General features: G+C 43.6%; 1 pseudogene; it reads right to left on the bottom strand.

Annotated features, from left to right (window-relative positions):
• Positions 1-4,478: 4,478 nt before the first annotated feature.
• On the bottom strand, positions 4,479-4,770 carry LOC103296791 (ATP synthase subunit f, mitochondrial-like; annotated as a pseudogene).
• Between the last annotated feature and the right edge of the window lie 16,748 nt (positions 4,771-21,518).

The following is a 21,518-nucleotide window of genomic DNA, read 5'->3' as shown; positions in this document are numbered from 1 at the left end:
TGCTCTTACAGTTCAAAAAGTAAAAAAAAATAAATAAAAGCAAAACTTTGTTAATAAGGTGACAAATTGAAAGGAGTTACAGGGGACTTGTTCAAAAAGGCCAAACCTTCTGAGATGATTTTAAGCCTTAGAACTAATGACAGTAATGTCTTAAACTTGCTCAAGCCATTTTCTTTGATTGTATCTCTTTGCCAGTTGGTCAGGCCCATATCTGATAATGACAAAGTGAGATCCTTCCCTGAATACTGTCAGCTCAAAAATTCTACCTGAACATTTATTACCAAACTAGAGGCCTGGTGCACGAAATTAGTGCACGAGGGTCCCTCAGCCCAACCTGCACCCTCTACAATCCAGGAGCTCTCAGAGGATATCCTACTGATGGCTTAGGCCCACTCCCCATGGTTCTCTGCTCTTTGTGGGGCCTGGAGGTTTCCCTGCAGCCATGGAGATGAAGCCCTCATGCCCTGCTGTCATTCTCTGCCTGCTGCCAACATGTGCCATGTGAAGGAAGCCCCAATGCCCTGCAGTGTGCTCTGTCTGCCAGGCCTGGGGGCTTCCCAGACATGGACACACTAAGGAAGCCCCCATGCCCTGTTGTCCAGGCTCTGTCTGCAGGGCCTGGGGGTGTTCTCACCGCCACTGCCCACTAAGGAAGCCCCCAAGCCCTGCTGTCTGGGCTCTGTCTGCCATGTCTGGGGACTTCCCTGCCACTGCCCCACTAAGGAAGCCGCCATGCCCGGTTTTGCAGGGCCTGGCGGCTTCCCAGCTGCCGAGATCAGGAAGCCGCCATGCCCTGCTCTGCTGGCACTGGAGTCTTCCCGATCACCTCGGCGACCATCAGGAAGATGCCATGCCCTGCTCCTCCGCCGGCTCCATGTGCGCAGGGCCTGGCAGCTTCCCAATCGCCGCGGCGACCATCGGGAAGACGCCATGCCCTGCTCCTCCGCCGGCTCCGTATGTGCAGGGCCTGGCAGCTTCCCACTGTTGCAGCACTAAGGAAGCAACCATGCCCTGCTCTCAGTGCTCTGTTTGCTGGTGGGACAGGCCAGACACTCCAGCAGCGGGGCTGAGGGGACTGGGCGCCGCCATCTTGTGGGTATGGGGGTCGCCATTTTTGTCGCAGAGTGATGCCTAATTTGCATATTACTCTATTATTAGATAGGATTAAGCCTTAAAGAGGCTATACAACCTTCCCATAATGAGTTAACCCTTCCAAGTCAAATCTTATTATTTGAAATATTTAAATTGTTGAGTTCTATTGCCAAACTCTTCATTAATGTGTACTAATCCCCATTTCACATAAACAAACAAAATGGCCTTACACACACACACACACACACACACACACACACACACACCATCTCATAAGATAACTGGCTTAAATAGAACATGGTAAATGAAAAAAAATGTGCATAATAAATGTTAATATCATCACTTGGGAAATACAGTTCCCAGATGGTTTTAAAGTTTGTACAAAATTCAGAAGTATTTAGGCAATGGAATTAAGGCAAACTCAATGTTATCTATTGGAAGAGATATTAAGCATAACATGAGTATACTTCCTGCCTCAGTTCATAACTTAGCTCTCTACCCAAATGCCCAAGCTGGAAAACCATTTATTTTAAAACTTCTCAATAGATATTATTGGGTGCCAGTTATATACAAGTGCAAGGGTCAGAAACAATACCTGTTTTCACAGACCTAAAAGAGAAGCATGGCAGATAGACAATTAAATAAGTAACTGCCATAAAAAGCAGAGAGTGCTATTATAGGAGACTAGAGGCCTGGTGCATGAAATTCCTGCACAAGTAGGGTCCCTAGGCCTGGCCAACGATCAGGGCCGATCTGTGGGGCAACTGGTAGGGCGATTGGGACCCCTGCTTGCACCAGCCTTGGCCTGGCAGCGCCTGCTCACCTGCCCCACCTCCCACAGCTGGCCGCCATCTGTGTGGTGGCTGGCAGGGTGATGGGGGCCCCTGCTTGCACCTGCCTTGGCCTGGTGCCACCCACTCACCTGCTCCACCATCCTGTTGAGTTCCTGCTCTCGCCAGGGCCCATCGGGGCCAGCAGCAGCTCCACTGCAACCCGCTGCCAGCACCGCGTCACCCACATCCACCATGTTCCATGCTGCCCCCTGGTGGTCAGCCCACGTCTAACTCCCAAGTAGGTCAAATTCCCTCCCATGGGGACAATTTGCACATTAGCCTTCTATTATATAGGATTAGAGGAGGGGTTACCTAGGAGTGTTCTTTGAAGAAATGACATTGACTGAGATCTGAAGCTTGAGTAGGAGTTCCAGATGGTAAGTATACCAGGTAGAAAGAAAACAAGGCCCTGCCCTTCGTATGAAATGGTCTAAGTCTTCACCTTTTCTTACTTGAATTATGCAATAATTTTCTAGCTGGATTACTTACTCCAGTCTTCCTTCAGTCCAACTATGTAGCACCCCAAGTAATTTTTTTAGATATCAAAATCCTTCAATGACACCATACTGCCTAGTCTAGAAAATGACTTACAGACTTCTTAGTAAGGGATTCGTGCTTCGTAATTTAACCCCAAGTTCACTTACCAGCTTCATTTTCCCCCAAATGTCCATGCCATATCCCTGGATCCTGTGATTCTGTTATAGTACAGAGAAAAAGAGACTTCACAGATGTAGTTCAGGTTATAGAATTTATAATAGAGGGATTTTCCTGGATTATACAGGTGGGCTCAATCTAAGCACATGAACCCTTAAAAGCAGAACACTTTCTCTGGTCTAAGTAAAAAAGATGCAACAGAAGGCAAAGTCCCTGGTTTGAAGATGGAGGGAGCAATATGGTGAGTTGAGCTGAGACTCCCAGTTAATAGCCAGAAAAGAAATAGGGACCTCAGCCCTACAACCATAGGAACTGCATCCAGCCAACAATCTGAATGAGCTTAAAAGCAGATGCTTCTCAGAGCCTTCAGATACAAGCTCAGGCCAAACAACACATTGAACTTGATCTATGAGACACAAGCTGGAAACAATTGGTACTTAGCTCTTTAGTCTCTGTGTACTTCAGCCAGCACGTGCATGGATATTAAAGTTTGCACTAAAAATTGAATGTCAATTGGTTGAATTAGTGATTCAATTTGGCTAAATTGAAAACCTGAATAATTAGTATTAAAAGAGTCAACCTAAGTGTCCATCAATGGGTGAATAGATAAAGAATATGTGATATATATACACAATACCATTCAGCCATGAGAAAAAAAGGAAATCTTGACATTTTTGACAACATGGATGGACTTTGAGGACATTACGTTAAGTGAGATAAGTCAGACAATGATAAATACTGTATGATATCATTTATATGTGAAAACAACAACAACAACAAAACTGAACTCAAAACAACAAAGAATGGAATAGTGGTTGCCAGGAACTGCGGAGTGGAGCAGTGTAAGAGATGTTGTTTAAGTGTGCATACTTGAATCTAGTAGATAAATATGTCCTGGAAATCTAATACACAGTACAAGGATTACAGACAACAAAACTTTATTATAAACATCAACTTGCTAAGAAACTAGATCTTAATTGTTCCTACCACTTAGAATAAATAATTTTGTGATTCAATAGAGATGTTAGCTAATGCTACAATAGCAATCATATTTCAATCTAAATGTATCAAATCAATATGTTGTACACCTTAAATATTTGAATAAATTCATCAACAAGAACTTCTGATCTGGAAATTTTCTTTGCAGGGGAGCATTTTTGTTACACATTTTACCTTTTTTTAAAAAAGTAGTTTCATTAAAATTTGCTTTATCTTTTCATATCAATTTTGGCAATTTTTGTCATTCAAGAAATCAGTCCATATTATTCTATTTGTTAGTTTTGTTAGCATAATGTTATTCATAATACTCCTTAAATATCCTTTTAATGTGTGGAAGATCTGTAATAATCCCTTGCCTTCATCCTTGATACTTGTGATTTGTATTTTCACATTTTCACTTTTATTTATTCATTGATTTACAACAGAGTTTATGTTATCAAAGCTTTCAAAGAATTAACTTTTTCTTTGTTAATTTTGCTAATGTTTGTATTTTCTATTTCATTGATTTTTGCTCATATTTTTATTATTTTCTTGCTTCTACTTTGGGTTTCATTTCTTCTTCTTTTTTTAGCTTCATAAGGTAAAAATTAAGATCAAGGACTCTGAGCCCTGCTTCTTTTACATAAAGAAGACTTGTTTTTTAAAATATATTCAGACTTAAAATTTTTTTATTCTAAGCACTACTTTAGCTGCTTCCCACACATTTTGTTATGTTGTGGGGTCATTATCATTCAAGTAGATTTATTTTCTTTTTCCTTTTTACATGTATCTGTCATCTTTTATTGGACATTAATTTTCAACTGGAACATGAAAAGATTTATACTATCGTGTTCTTCAAGAAAGGGTGCCAGACAAAAAGGTCATGGTCAGGAATGCAGAGCTGCATTCCACACTAGGCCCTCATTCGTGGTATTTGCATAGCCACTCATGTTTGAATTTCCAGGAAAAGCAGTAGTTATAAAGAATGTAAGTTGCCAGCACCATAGAAGCAGTGATGCTCCCTTTTTCAATTGACATACTTGTTGTAATGATAATAATAACTTCATTGAAATGCTTCAATAATACTTTTAGGGATGAACTCCCTCATCAATATCTAACTTGACAGCATCAGTATCTAACTTGTTTTGACATCCATGAGTTTCTTCTCCTTCACTGGTATCACTGAAATCCTCTTGATGTCCTGGGTGTCCATTGTCCAGGTGGATTTATTTTATATTTCCCCTTGCAATTTTTTCTTTGATTCGGGGGTAATTTACAAATAGGCTGTTTAATTTTGAACCATTTGAAAATATTTCTAGATACTGTTTTGTTACTAATATATGATGTAGTTCTATTGTGCTTATGGGAAATGGTCTATAATATTTAAATCTTTTGAAACTTATTGATGTTGTGGGGTCGAACCCTGGAGTCAAAAATAAGACCACCGGAGGCTGCTAATTGATTAAAAAAAGCAGGCAAGGATTTATTGAACTGGCCAGGACGGCTGCGAGGGCACCACACACGGGTGGCCACCCTCACGACCGCACCATCCTAGGTGTAGGCAGTCCTTTTAAAGGTCTAAACCACAAGAATTTCCCTTTGTTCTACATTCTAAATACATTGGAATGTGGATCTATCTTGCAAAAGCAGATTGTACAAAAGCAGGACTGAGCAGGGTTAATAATCTCTAAAGGTAGTCAACTCCTGGAGCCACTGAGTCAGTGGGCATCAATCTCCTGTGGCTCTGGTCCACAGGCACAGGAAAATGACCTCTGTGAGTTTCCAGGTCTCAATCTGGAGCTGAGGTAACTACCCTATTGTTTAAGCAAGTAAGTGAGTGCAGAAGCCAGAATAGCAGGGTTAAAATTTAAACAGCAGTTTTTACCTAAGTATAGTTGCTACCATATTTCAATTGAGACTTACTTTAAGGCCTAGCATACATTCTTTCTAGCTTAAGGTTCCTTGTGTACATGAAAAGAATTGGTTTTCTTCAGTTGTTGGGTTGTGTTATAAAATGTTAACAAGGTCAAATTAGTTTATAGTATTTTCAGATCATTCATTTTTTTATTTAGTTGTTCTCTCATTGAGAGAAGGATGTTACTATATTCAACCAAGATAAATGTCCCTATTTGCCAATAATCTCTCTTTTCTTAAATTCTATTTTGTCTGAAACTATTATAATCACTTCAGCTGTCTTTGCCATTTGTATTGTATATATTTTTATATTCTTTACTTTTGATATATAAATATCTTTATATTTAAATATGGCTCTTGAAGGCAACATGTAATTGTCTTGCTTTCTCATCTAGTACAATTGTTAGAATGATCCAAATGGAGACAATAAAGGAGGAACACAGAAACAAAAAAGATATATAACAACTAGAAAGATGGTCAATTTAAACCTAATGCATCAATGTTACATGGAATGTAAACAGAGTAAACAATACCTTCTAATTAAAAGCTTTCCTTTGGGTTAATTCAGTAACTTTCTATTATTCCATTTTAATTATTCTATTAGATTTTTAATTGTGTTTCTGTGTCATTTTTAGTAATTTTTCTAAGGATTAAACTATGTACCCTAATCTTATAACATATTTACAGTAAATATTGTACCCAGTCATATAAAAAATAAATATCTTGAAAGTTAAAATTTCATATACTCACCACCCTTTGTACTGTTGTTAATGTGTTTTATATCTATATGTTACAAATTCAACAATGCAATCTCTTTTTTGCTTTAAACAGATACCTTTTAGAAATATTAAGAGGTAAGAGAAAAATTATATGTTCTAAATTTACCCTGATGCTTTTCATTTTTTTCTATAGATCTGTGTTCCTATCTGGTATAATTTCCTCAGACATAAAAAACTAATTAAGTACTGTTGTAGCTTAGATATTCTCTCAACTTTTGTTTATATTAAAATGGCTTTATTTCACCCTCATTTGGATGAATATTTTCATAGATATTGAATTCTGGGTTCACAATTTCTTTTCAGCACTTTAAATATGTAATTTCTTTTGTATTGTTGTTTCCATTGACTTTGGTGAGAAATTGGCCAAAACATATCACTTTCTCTATATGCAATACCTTATATTTCTCTGCTGCTTTCAATATTATCAATATTAAATCTTTATCTTTGGTTTTTCATAATTTGACTGTGATGTGCCTAGATAGGGCTTCTTTGAATTTACACTGAGTGGCCAGATTATTATGATCTCTGAACACATAATAATCTGGTCACTCGATGTATATCCTATATAATAAAATTGTCCCCTTGACCAGGAATTCGACCAGCAGGCAGGCCGGCCAACCGCCCATGTCTCCTCCCCCTGGCCAGGCTGGCCGGACCCCACCCATGCACGAATTCATGCACTGGGACTCTAAGTGGCCAGATTATTATGCATTCAGAGATCATAATAATCTGGCCACTCAGTGTATCTTACTTTGGGTTTGCTAAGCTTCCTGAATCTGCGAGTAATATGTGTGTGTGTGTGTGTGTGTGTGTGTGTGTGTGTGTGTGTGTATGTTTTAAACTAACTTTGTGTTAACGTAAAAATATTCAAACCTGTAAAGAATTTTTGTGAGTTTATTTGAGCCAAACTGTCAACAATTGCCGGGAAACTGTATCTCAAAGGATTGGGATAATGCTCCAGAGAATGGCGGTTTCTTCATCTATTTTTATACATTGCAATCAAAGGAGGGGATATAGGTGCGTTTCGTGAAATCCATTGGTGATAGACTAGAGAAAGCAAGATGGGGAAATCTCTGGGATTGGATAAAAAGTAAAATGATAGACACATATTTAGGTGGGTGCAGGATAGCCAACAGTCAACAATTAACATGATAACAGTGAAGGAATTTTTGGTATCTGTCCTGGCGCCCGGGCACATTATGTTGTGCCCCAAAGGGGTCTGGAAAAAGGAAAGTTACAAGTTTCAAGGATATGTTATCATAGTTGCAAAGAGACAATAGGCTCAGTTAAGGTAAAAATTGACCTCATCAGGGAAAATAAAGGGCTAGGACAGGACTACCCACCATAACTGCTTTTAGTTAAAGTTTAATTTCAGATCATCCTTTGTGGTTACTTTAGGTCTTTAAGTTTGCAAGACTGCCATGCAGGCCTTCCCTGAGCTTGCCAGGTTAGCATGTGGCCTTTTTTTAAAAAATTTTGTCCACATTTGGAAATGTTTAAATTATTATTTTAACATTTTTTATGCCCAATTCTCTCCTTCTGGGACTCCAATTTCATGTATTTTAGATGTTTAATAATGTTTTGAAAGTTATTGATTTTCTCTTTACTTTTTTATCAGTCTTTCTTCCTCTTCTTTTATATGGATAATTTTGATTGATTAACTTCAAGTTTACTGACCATTTCTTCTATTATTTCCAATCTACCCATAAGTGAATTTTTAATTTCTGATATTTTACTTCTAAATTATAGAATACCTAGTTAGTTTTTAAAAGTAGATGTTATTCAGTGAGTTTCCCCAATTTTTCACTCAAGTTGGTAATCTTTTCTTCTAAGATCTTGAGCATATTTATAATGAATGCTTTATATTTTTTTCTGTTACTTGCATAATCTGAGTCATCAGGAAGTCCTTTTATACTAACTGTTTTTTGTGTGTGTGTTTTTCTGTTGATCTAGATAAAAATTTTCCTGTATCTCTGCAAGTCTCATACTCTTATTTTTGTAATGGACATTTTATATAATTTATTATAGAGTCCATGAATTCTGTTACATTCCTCTGAAGACTATTCATTGTAAATTACTTGATGATCAAATTAAACTTGTAAAGGTTTGCTTTTATGTTCTGTTAGCATTGCTCTCTTTCAGTGTGTGTGTGTGTGTGTGTGTGTGTGTGTGTGTGTGTGTGTGTGTTCCCTTTGTCTTAAGGTAAATGCCTTAATATTGTGACATAATTTTAGCCTGTAAGACATGACCTTTCTGGGGTTTCAGTAGTAAATCCAAGGTATTTTCAGTCTTCTAGCTCTTTTTTCTCCTGGATTCTTTAAAATGCCCCCATATATGCTTCACACAAAGATTTGGGGGAAGTTTAGACAAAAATTTAGGAACTCTCAATCGGTAGCTTCTTCTTTGTCAGAATTTTTCCCCTTAATTTCCAGCTGAATTGGCATCTGTGCACTCGATTATGTGAGTCCCCAAACCAAGGTTTCTGCTTGATTTCTAGCTGCCCAACAGTTCATGTTCTTGGCAGTATTTTCAGGGTAAAAGCTGCATAAACATGGATCTCATAATTGTTGTTTCAGTGTGGATTAGTCCATTACAAATTTCTTCACTACTACTAAAACCGGAAAGTCAACAAACTAATATTTAAAGGGATAGCAGTGGTAGCTTTGTCTTTGCCACTCATTCTTTGTCCAAATACTTAAAGTCTTAGATTAAAATGGGCTGTAATGTCATCTGCTTCTCAGTAACTCAAGTTCTTATTGTAACTTTAAATCCAACTCTATCAGCCAAACTTAATAACCAAAGGCTCTTTTTAATTATTTCTGCCTGACCTTTTCTGAATTTTCTATGCCTGAGCCTGTTGTAGCACTAGTATCATACCTACTTGCATCTAGGATCTGATTGATGAGCTATCTGCTAAGTAAGCCAAAAATACTAATAAAATGTAACCTTAATGAGCAATTTGAGTACAACTTACAATGCAGCAGAATACTCTGCCAATTAGTCAGGGGAATCGAAAGGCAGTGCAGCTTATGCTTTTGGAATTTTATTGTTTAGCAAGGAAGAAAAAAATGTTGTCTAGTTCTTATTAAGGGAAGTATAACTTCTTACTTCTCTGACCACATTTATTTTAATACTATCCTCGTGGCCTTCAAAGCCGGAACAATTGCCTCTGGCTTTATTTGACTATTGTCATCGAATTTACCCCCATGTTACACTCCTGCCACTCTTTATATCTGTCACTGCATTGACATTTTCAAATGAAAAGAAATTTGAAGGGCATGTATACCCTGATACAAGCATAGAAACTTTCTTCCAAAAATGTACCATGTAATAATAATAATAGTGCCAGCATCGTAACTTTCTCCAAAGCTTAGTAACACACTTAAAGTGGATTGATTACCACTGGGTCAAGGAGAACTAAATGCCTAGAAAAATCAGATGGGGATGTTGGGACAGAATAGCAAGAAGCAAATCTAAAAAATAACATTATATGAAAGGGTGTTTTTTTTTTCTTCCAATAATACCCTCAAATTAGGGGTATTTAATGTTTCTCTTGAGAAGACATTCAAGAAAAATAAATCAATGTCTTTGAAATAAAAAATAGGCAAGGACCCTATGAGTCTGATCCTATTATGTACTCATTTATGTATCTTTCTCTCCTATTCAATTGTAAACTCTTTGACAATATAGTTTTATCATTTTTGTATTCCCATATTCTCTTGCCACAGAACTTTGCATGTCATTAGTTCTTAATGAGTATATTGCAATTAAAATTAAGACCATTTAATTTATATTCTGGACCTAAATTTAATGCATTCTGGACCTAAATTTCATACTATTTTTATTTGAAAAAAGCATAACCCAGTCTTCTGAAGAATAAGAAATCCCTTTCCCTGTTCCCCAACCATTCAATCTTAATAGCTAAGAAGTTTCTCTACAGTATCTGATTTGGAGTAACCAGTGAAATTCCTTCAGATATATTGGATTTTCCAACTATTCTGTGCCCTGTCTTCTCAATTTGGAAACAAACAAAAATAATGTATTGTTTTATGTCATAATGTATGAAATCTACATGTAGAATAAATGCTCATATACAAATTATACCTTATTACCTTGGTCAAGGAAGAATTTTAAAATTATATGCTCCTGACCCTTCATGGGTAAGACCCCTTATGTGGGCTGATCCCCTGACTAATGCAGTTACCAATAATACCAAACACCCTGGACATCGAGGAGGTCCATGGGTGGGGCAAGAAAGTATAAATACACAGGGGTCTCCACCCAGCTTCCCTTTTGAATTACACGAAATCAAAACAATGCCCCTTTGTGTGTACAATTAAAGAGAGGTTTCTGGCTTGTGTGGACACCAAAGAAAGGGTGTCACTACTATCACTATGTGCCCCCAGTAGAGGTGCAGAAAATGTAACTAAGACCTTATCTATATAAAAAGAAATGGACAGCCAGTTTGAAAGGGAATTGCCATGGACTAGAACAAAGAATATCCTTACATGATACTATTCTACACTATCATTAAAATTTTTCCCAGATTTGGATCACCCCCAGTACTTATAATAGTTCCTTGCACCCTTGGGGATAAAAAAAAAAATCATCTGTTTGGTGCTTGTAGGCAAACTTAACACATCTTTTGATACTTTAGAATTACTACAGCATAATATATAATTATCCCAAGCAAATGTACAAACTAATTCTTTGAATGTCTGGCAGCAACTTAAAAAGTACATGTAAGGATTTAATCCTTTTCATTGTGTAGAGGGCCTCCTGGGAAGGCACCTGAGCATTCTATATTGGTCCCTCTTACCCTTTAGGCCAAGAGAGCCCCTCTTCTCAAAATTCAATTGCTCACAGCTGTTGCATGAGCTCTCTGTCCATGTCGAGGTTGAAGTCTCGTGATGACTGGTGCCATGGATCTGTCTCTCACCCAGTGGGGCGAACTGGGCCCTCCCTGGAGAAGAAACCCGGGTTCCACAAGATATGTGATCAGTGCTGGGGCCCCACCAGCAGGTGAGGGGATCCCAAGGCATGTGCTAGGCATGGAGGCCACGGGGGCATAGGCTACCAAAGAGACAAAACTGAACCTCATGTCACCCTGCTTGGCCCCAGAGGATGGCTGGTTAGCCAGAGACGGGTAAGATTCCTCAAGGAAGGAACAACCTAAGACAGGCACAGTCACAGAGGGGCCATCAGGAGAGAATTTGGGGATCAACAGAGGTAGGGCACAGACCCTCACCCCCCCAACATTGCAGGGGCCTGAACCCTAGCCCCTTCTGAGGGAGGTCTCCTGCCTCCATGGCTGCTTCGTGCTTCCCATGCCCAGCTCAGATCAGGACCCAGGTGACCAACAGAGACTTGGCCGACAGCAGCTGCCCTCTCACTCCAACAAGAATTGTTTGAGTTGTCTTGTACCCATGGTGTGGGGAAGTGGGTTTACGATATCTAAATCCAGCCTACCACCAGGAATGCTCAGGACCTACTCAAGAAGGCAAATAATCCTTCCACCAGTATTTACAGGGTAAAATAAGATTGTTGTTAGAGTAATAAATTTGACAGTAAAATAGTAGTCAAGTTTTCAGGCAAATTTAAATTGGCTAGTTGAAACAAGTGAATATTCTAGAAAAATTAATTGTACTGGACAAAAAGGTGTTCCTAAAGTGTTAACTAAAATTTTTATTGGTACTTCATCGCATGATAAAATTGTGCACCATGTAATGAACCTAAAACAGTAATATTATAGTGCAAAAAATTAAAATTTAAAAGCCATCAAGACTACATTATAAAATTTTCAAAAGCCTCCTAACATTTAAATCAAAAAAGGAGGGGATAGTAGAGGAATATCATGTAAGGAAAAATATCCTGTAAGTAAATTACATATGGAAAATTAATACTTTAGAAAATTAATTGTAAGGCTAAAAGCAAGACACCCATGAAAAACACACAAGGTGACAAAAAAAGCCAGAGGAAAATTATTTGGGCAAAAAAATGAAATAATATCCCAAGTCAAATTTATAGAAAATATTCCTTTATTAACTTTTGGTAGAGAGTATGTTTGTATATTTTCAGAAAACAACTCCAAGACCATGTGGATTCCAGCAACAGAGAGGAATCGACAGGACTACTCCAGCCATCAAGACAGAAGAGAAGCAGTCCAGAGACGGAAGACGCTGATGTGGCCTTCCCATACTAGCAGTTAGCAGCTGTACATCACTGCAGGTTGCCCAGGACCAAACTAGACAGAGTCGGACCTGCATTACCACCATTTGTCCGCCATCCAGAACCGTAATGTCAGTGCTGACATGTACACATAAGGAATTGTTGGACATTGAAATTGGGTCTCAAAAGAACTGTTGGCCCAGAAAGAAACTCACTACAGACTGATTCATTTGCCTGTCAGCATAACCATTATTGCTTGTCTCATTTTCGGTTCTTATAAGTGTATTTCTAATAGCACATGATCTCACTCATCTAGGGGAAATAATGAACAACATAGACTGATGAACAAGAATAGACCCAGAAACAAGGAGGCATGGATCAGACTGTTGGGTCTCAGAGGGAGGGTAGGGAAGGGTGAGGGTAAAGGGGAGAGATCAACCAAAGGACTTGTGTGAAAGCATATGAGCCTAACCAGCGGTTAAGGACAACAGGGGGGTGGGGGCAAGTGTGGGGAGGGGTGTGGGATGGGAATGGGGGGATGAGGACAAATATGTGATACCTTAATCCATAAAGAAATTTTAAAAAAAGAATTTTAAAATTATTAAAAGCCATAACTAATGGTATGAAGAATTAGTGTCTGAAATGATTAGAGATCACACTAATGTACTGCATTGAAACAAGATAATCCAGAATTAACTAACAAATTATAATGTGCTTCTTTGAACAGTGTGCAAAAGAGGTTGTTTTTAAGTGGTTTAATAACTAGCATTACCTATTCCACAGATGTTTACAACCCTATACAATCCATTTATATATTGCATGAATTTATGAAGAAATAAGTTCATAGATTTAATAAATCTTTTTATCAGTTTTCTTTATTGAAAAAAAAGTCCTCTTTTGTCTATAAATATGTCAGAGCCATAAAATGACAAGAGGTAAATTGTTCAAAGTCTTAAATGTTATATAATTCATACATATGAAGCTTAATAGTAGAGATATATGTGCCTTTTAATACATTTGTTTATGTACATGTATAAATTACAAGCCCTACTGTTTATCTGTATTTAAAATGGCTGGAACATAAAAGACCAATGACTTGGAAGTTCATCTTTCCACTTCTATGGCAACACCATTGGTTTGTGGCTAAAGCTGATGTTTGTAGAGCCTACATAAATGTACAGGTTCCTTGGCATATTTTAGAATAGTCAAAAAATGCTACCCCATCTTTGCTTTTTCCCCTGTTGGCTGATCTATCTGCTGCTAATATTTACCTGTAGTCCACAGGCAAGCTTTATTATTTAAGACATTTTTCCTAGGTTCCTTGTAGTATATCTTAAATCCTTATTCATTGTATCCCATCTTCATGTGGCATGTATTTCATCTGTTTCTGTGTGTGTGTGTGTGTGTGTGTGTGTGTGTGTGTGTATCAGTCTTGTTTCTAGATACAAACCAAGAAGATATTTGAGGGGCATAAAATATCCCCCTGACTGAATTAACTGTAATTCAAGACATTAGAGAAACCAAGATGGCGGCATAGGTGAAACACCTAACCTGCAGCCGGGCACAACAATTTCAAAGGCACAACTAGAGGTCAGAACGGACATCGTCCAGAACCACAGGAGAGCTGGCGGACTGAAATGCCCACAGCTGGGGGGAAGGAGAAGGCCACGGGGACAATCGGGGGAGCCGTAAAAGCCTGAGGTATGGAGAAACTGGCGGAGACACGAGCACGCGCGCCTGCGGGGAGGATGGAGCCGGAGAGGAAGGGGCGGCTGACGGCCTGGCCGGCGTTCACTGGCAGGAAGGAGATAAAGGCTCCGGAGTGTGCTAAGCGCCGGCTCCGACTGCACTGAACCCCAGTTCCGGGCGAAACCCTGGGAAGCCAGGCGCAGGCTGGGGGAATGAATCTGGGCTGTGGGGCGCAGGCACAGAGGAGCGGCGGAAGGCAGAGCTCCAGAGGCGCGCACGGGAAGGGGCGCAAAGGACAGACTGTTGCCTGCGCCACTGAACTGCCCTAGCGGGAAGGAGACATAAGCTCAGGACCGTGCTGAACCCCAGTTCCGACTGCACTGAACCCCAGTTCCGGGCGAAACCCTGGGAAGCCAGGCGCACGCTGGGGGAATTAATTTGGGCTGTGGTGGCGGAGGCACAGAGAAGCGGCGGCTCCAGACGCGCGCACTGGAAGGTGCGCAGAAGACGAACTTTTGCCTGCGCCACTGGGTGGCCCTGCTGGGAAGGAGACAGGGACGCCAGACTGCGCTGAGACCCAGTTCCAACTACACTGAAACCCAGTTCCAGGCGAGAATCTGGGAGTCCAGATTCATTAGGGGAGGGACTGGACTGTTTGGCAGTGGGCGAAACTCCAGGGCGCGTTTCTCTCAGAGGTGTTTGCAAGGAATACAGAGGGACACAGACACAGGAGCCTCATAGGGCGGGGCTGACAGGAAGCCAAGGTTGTAGGCTCCACCCTGTAGCTCCGCCCCAGCCAAGCTGAGCAGAAGCTTTTTCCTGCTGAGTGCCTCAGGTAGTGGCTGACCCACACTACATTGGAGACCCAGAAACGAGGGCATCTAGTGGTTGGTGGGAGATGACACCAGATTTCAATCACTTGCATAAGGGAGGCATTCTAGAGGCAGACTCAGTGAGCGCCAAGGCATTGCTGCATCAAGACCCGGCCCACAAAAATGTCTCCTGCACAGCAACTCTTCCTATATAGACAAAGAGGGTCCTCACGGCCAATTGGCCTGGAGGACAATTCCTCCCAGTGACACCAACAACAATCAAGACTTAACTGTACAAAGGAGGACCAAGATGGAGACATAGGGCGGCAGCCTGATCGTTGCCTACCACAACAATATTGAGACTACGACGGGAGAGCAGCCAGAAAGACCGGGGGGCTGGCTGAGCAGATGCTCTACAACTAGAATAAAAGAGAGGGGTACGCAGGATGATGCTGATGCCGGTGACCCAAAGTCCACACTTTAAGAACTATGGCTCAGGCGACACAATGGTGGCCTGGAACGTGCTCGGCGCAGTTCCCCCGGCGGTCTCCGGCTGAGGGGACGGCTCCACTCGCTGCCGAGCACGGACAGACGAGCCCCTGGGAGACATGGGGTGGGAGACTCCGTGCTTGCTGACCTCCGAGTCCTTCAAGAATCTCAATACCCCGAAGTGGCCAGGGGCGCACGCTCAGCGACTGGCCACCGTTGCAGACCCAAGGGCCGACGCAGCGACACCGGACCAGCCCACCGCCGGGCACCGGGCACACCAGAGCCTTGCCGAGCCCGCCGCCCAACGAGTTCTGCGGCAGCCGCCCTGGAGCTCTGAGAAAATGACCGAAGGAATTGCTGAGAGGGAATTGACCAACAGGAATTGGGATCAAGAAGACGAAACCCCGCTGAGACCCGAGTCCAGGCGAGCCTGCGAGCCTCTGGGCTCAGATGTGGTCACACGCCTCTGGGTCTAGGTGAGGCCTCACGCCCCTGGGTTTGGGTGAGGTCACGTGCCCCTGGGTCCAGGTGAAGCTGGATTCCGGGTTCGGGTGAGGCCATGTGCCCCTGGGTCCGGGCGAATCTGAACCCTGGGTCCGGGTGAGGCCGTGGGCCCCTGGATCCGGGTAAGGCTGGGTCCCGAGTACGGGTGAGGCCGTGAGCCCCTGGATCCGGGTGAGACCACGCGACCAGGGGTCTGAGAGAGGTAACGCGCCCCTGGGTCCGGGTGGCTTCGTGCACCTAGGTCCAGGTGAGGCCACGTGCCCCTGGGTCTGAGAGAGGCCACGCACCCCTAGGTCCGGGCGAGACCATGTGTCCCTGGATCCGGGTGGGGCCTCGTGCACCTAGGTCCGAGTGGGGCCGCGTGCCCCTGGGTCTGGGGGAGGCCAGGCGTCCCTGGGTCCGGGTGAGACCGTGTGTCCCTGGATCCGGGTGAGGCCTCGTGCGCCTAGGCCCGGGTGAGGCCACGTGCCCCTGGGTCTGGGGGAGGCCAGGCGTCCCTGGGTCCGGGTGAGACCGTGTGTCCCTGGATCCAGGCGAGACCTCGTGCACCTAGGCATGGGTGAGGTCACGTGCCCCGGGGTCTGAGAGGCCAAGCGTCCCTGGGTCCGGGTGAGACCATGTGTCCCTGGATCCGGGTGAGGACGCGTGCACCTAGACCCGGGTGAGCCCAAGTGGCCCTGGGTCTGGGAGAGGCCAAGCGTCCCTGGGTCCGGGTGCGACCATGTGTCCCTGGATCCGGATGAGGCCTCGTGCACCTAGGCCCGGGTGAGGCCACGTGCCCCTGGGTCTGGGAGAGGCCAAGCGTCCCTGGGTCCGGGTGAGACCATGTGTCCCCGGATCCGGGTGAGGCCTCGTGCACCTAGGCCCGGGTGAGCCCAAGTGGCCCTGGGTCTGGAAGAGGCCAAGCGTCCCTGGGTCCGGGTGAGACCATGTGTCCCTGGATCCGGGTGAGGCCTCGTGCACCTAGGCCCAGGTGAGGCCACGTGCCCCTGGGTCTGGGAGAGGCCAAGCGTCCCTGGGTCCGGGTGAGACCATGCGTCCCTGGATCCGGATGAGGCCTCGTGCACCTAGGCCCGGGTGAGCCCAAGTGGCCCTGGGTCTGGGAGAGGCCAAGCGTCCCTGGGTCCGGGTGAGACCATGTGTCCCAGGATCCGGGTGAGGCCTCGTGCACCTAGGCCCGGGTGAGCCCAAGTGGCCCTGGGTCTGGGAGAGGCCAAGCGTCCCTGGATCCGGGTGAGACCATGTGTCCCTGGATCCGGGTGAGGCCTCGTGCACCTAGGCCCGGGTGAGCCCAAGTGGCCCTGGGTCTGGGAGAGGCCAAGCGTCCCTGGGTCCGGGTGAGACCATGTGTCCCAGGATCCGGGTGAGGCCTCGTGCACCTAGGCCCGGGTGAGCCCAAGTGGCCCTGGGTCTGGGAGAGGCCAAGCGTCCCTGGGTCCGGGTGAGACCATGTGTCCCTGGATCCGGGTGAGGCCTCGTGCACCTAGGCCCGGGTGAGCCCAAGTGGCCCTGGGTCTGGGAGAGGCCAAGCGTCCCTGGATCCGGGTGAGACCATGTGTCCCTGGATCCAGGTGAGGCCTCGTGCACCTAGGCCCGGGTGAGCCCAAGTGGCCCTGGGTCTGGGAGAGGCCAAGCGTCCCTGGATCCGGGTGAGACCATGTGTCCCTGGATCCGGGTGAGGCCTCGTGCACCTAGGCCCGGGTGAGCCCAAGTGGCCCTGGGTCTGGGAGAGGCCAAGCGTCCCTGGGTCCGGGTGAGACCATGTGTCCCAGGATCCGGGTGAGGCCTCGTGCACCTAGGCCCGGGTGAGCCCAAGTGGCCCTGGGTCTGGGAGAGGCCAAGCGTCCCTGGGTCCGGGTGAGACCATGTGTCCCAGGATCCGGGTGAGGCCTCGTGCACCTAGGCCCGGATGAGCCCAAGTGGCCCTGGGTCTGGGAGAGGCCAAGCGTCCCTGGATCCGGGTGAGACCATGTGTCCCTGGATCCGGGTGAGGCCTCGTGCACCTAGGCCCGGGTGAGCCCAAGTGGCCCTGGGTCTGGGAGAGGCCAAGCGTCCCTGGGTCCGGGTGAGACCATGTGTCCCTGGATCCGGGTGAGGCCTCGTGCACCTAGGCCCGGGTGAGCCCAAGTGGCCCTGGGTCTGGGAGAGGCTAAGCGTCCCTGGTTCCGGGTGAGACCATGCGTTCCTGGATCCGGATGAGGCCTCGTGCACCTAGGCCCGGGTGAGCCCAAGTGGCCCTGGGTCTGGGAGAGGCCAAGCGTCCCTGGGTCCGGGAGAGACCATGTGTCCCTGGAACCAGGTGAGGCCTTGTGCAACTAAGCCCGGGTGAGGCCACGTGCCCCTGGGTCTGGGAGAGGCCAAGCGTCCCTGGGTACGGGTGAAGCCACGTGCCCCTTAGTCCGGGTGACGCCGTGCCCCTGGGTTCGGCCGAGACCAAACCAGAGGGAGTCGAACCTCCATTACCACCATTTGTCCACCATCCAGAGCTGAGGGGTCAGTGCTGACATGTACACATAAGGAACTACTGGACATTGAAATTGGGTCTCAAAAGAACTGTTGGTCCAGGGGGAAGCTCGCTACAGATTGATTCATTTGCCTGTCAGCATAACTATTATTGCTCGTCTCACATTCAGTTCTTATTAGTATATATCTAGTGACATATGATCTCGCTCATCTAGGGGAAATGATGAACAACATAGACTGAGGAACAAGAACAGAACCAGAAGCAAGGAGGCATCGATAGGACTATCGGGCCTCAGAGGGAGGATAGGGGAGGGTAGGGGGAGGGTGGGGGGAGGGGGAGAGTTCAACCAAAGGACCTGTATGCATGCATATAAGCCTATCCAACGGTTAAGTTCAACAGGGGATTGGGGCATGCGTGGGGAGAGGGGTGGGATGGGAATGGGGGGATGAGGACAAATATGTGACACCTTAATCAATAAAGAAATTAAAAAAAAATAAATAAATAAATAAATAAAAAATAAAAAAGCAAAAAAAAAAAAAAAAAAAAAAAAAGACATTAAACACCCCCGCTAAGATACAGATGCTTCCTGGGGGAGCAGGGGGGGGGGGAGAAACGTAGAACTCTTTCAAAGCATTAACTCCTCAGCTTGATTTTTATTTTATCAGACTAACCATAGAATTGAACACGACTGGAAAGCGAGATATACAGAACGGGTAAGTATTGATGGAAGTGACCAAAGGGCAAAATGATCCAGGGTATTGGGCTGTTTGGCAAAATTGGTTCCCATGATATTTAGTATATCAGGCTCCGGGCATTCAGAAGACAACAAAAAGCCCTGGGTGTTTGGGACAAAGTACTGAAGAAAGGTAGCTCCTATTTCAGTTTTATATTGAGCTGACCCTCCCTGTCTTCATCTACCTCAGAGGTCCTGATAGCATTGGCATAGGAGTCAGTTCAGTGTTGATAATCTGGCTACATTCAAGCACATAATTGTTGCTATTTAATTTTGGATACGGCTCATAGGTGCTGTTGATTTAAAAAAAAAAAAAAAGTAAACACATTTAAACAGCCAGATATTTCATCTTCAGAAGGGGATGTGTAAATGATGATAAAACTACTGATTTATAATCCTTGATAACTATTCTTATCCTATACATAAATTATATAGATGTGTGTGGGGGGGGCGGGGAGGACTAATACACTGCATAACACTTTTGGGTAAAAAAAATTATCCACAATAGGATGGAGTATTTACAAATGTATCATAATGCAATATTCAAAGCTGGAATCCTTTTTGTCCAGATTTGCATTCAGTAAAATTCTATGTATAAAATTCCCTGTATAAGAATCTGGTGCTCTATTACCAAATGCTGGGTTTCTACATAGGGATTAAATAGGACCCAAAGGCATCTTCAAATTGTGTCCCTGTAAATGTCTAACAGTTAGAAGAGGAAAATATAATTTGATCATCTGGACAAGTCACTATTATGCCCTCTTTTTAGGCCTCCCTGGTCTTCTTTTTACATTGTCCAGACTCTACGCAGTGATTGAACATTGTCCAAGCTGTGCTGCTGTTCAAAACCAGACTCACGTTGCGCTTGTGCAATTGGAAAGAGAAAGGGTTTGGGAACACAGCTTTCCTATTCATATGACTATGCACCAAACACTGGGAGGTTTGAGATGTGAGACAGCCAAAACAGTCTGTCAATTGTAGCTTTTCCTTCAACTCTGAAGTAATTCTTGAAATAAATCTTTACTTCTTGACATTTGTTATAATGAAACAAGATGTTTGCCAGATGCACAATAGCAAGAAACAACATCCCCTTCCACTGTGGCTAGTACAAGAAGCAGCCAATTAGAAACAATGCTTTGCAATGACTGTCTCGTGTTAAACTAGTTTAATTCAAGAAGTACTCAGAGGTTTGTTTGTTTGTTTGTTTTTGTTTGTTTAAAAACTATAAATGAACCTAGCGAAAGGCCAAGTCTAAACATTTTTTTTCCAAACAGCTTCAAGCTCTTGCAGTTACTTTCTCTATATGTGTCCCTCTTTGTGACTTTTTAAAAGCAGCTTTACTGAGATAAAATTCACATACCATACAATAATTTTTGTATATTCATTAAGTTGTGTAACTACAACTACAGTCTAATTTTAGAACATTTCTATCACCCTAATAGGAATTCCATTAGCAATCACTTCGCATTTTCCCCCAAACTTTCAAGCCCTCCAAAGCCACTAGTCTACTTCTTGTCTCAACAGCCTCCTTAGGACATTTAGAGTCAAATTTTAAGAATTATCTCTCTGGGATACTAGTAACTACTATTTACTGAAAGTGCTATGTAAGGGGTTATCCTTAACTCACAGCCATCTTATAAAGTAAGTATTGAAGCATAGTAACCTCCATCTTGTATAAAAACTGCTGTTTGAATTCTCTGCTATTGTTAGATAGTCCCTAGTCCTGTGAACTCTGTCATTATAAACTGTCACTTTAAGACAGTCTGTTATTCTGTAAAATGACTTTGTTTTTAGTTCAAATAATAGAAAAAGATAAACTTAACTGTCTGACCTTGCAAGCTAGCCATCCAATGTAATAGACTAATACTGATAATAATTCCCATATTCTTACGCCAAGTACAAACTCATTATGTATTCAAGGTTACAACTGTAACAATAACTCACACAGAGCCCTTTGTAATATCTGCAAACAAAGAGGCTCGAAAAGTATAAATAAGGAAAAACTTCCTGTATGTGGTGCTCAAAGATTTGGAAGAGACACCTCCCTCCAAATTGGCTTATTAAGGCGTCTTGTATCTCATTCGCTGATTTACGATACAACAGTATTACTCACCTTAATTTACAGATAAAGAAACTAAGGCTCAGATGGGCTATGGTACTTCCCCAAACTCACTTAGTTGTAGAGCTGGAATTTTCATCCAGCTGTTTGCTCATAGCTCCCATGTTTTGCCCAGTATGCTAAAGGGAGGTGAGTTAGCTTGAACCATCCGAAATTGCCACCATTAAGTCACTTTTCACCTATAAAAATGGCAATTTCACAAGGGTTAACTACAAAAATACTGAATGCTTTCTCTTGGAATGGACCTTAAAAGAATGTTTAGTGTACCAGTCCACAAAAAATTTAGTTTC

The sequence above is a fragment of the Eptesicus fuscus genome, chromosome 1 (genome assembly GCF_027574615.1).
Source record: "Eptesicus fuscus isolate TK198812 chromosome 1, DD_ASM_mEF_20220401, whole genome shotgun sequence".
In the NCBI taxonomy this organism is placed as follows: domain Eukaryota; kingdom Metazoa; phylum Chordata; class Mammalia; order Chiroptera; family Vespertilionidae; genus Eptesicus; species Eptesicus fuscus.
The sequence above is the reverse complement of the archived record's forward strand: the minus strand, read 5'-3'. Positions and strand labels throughout refer to the sequence as shown.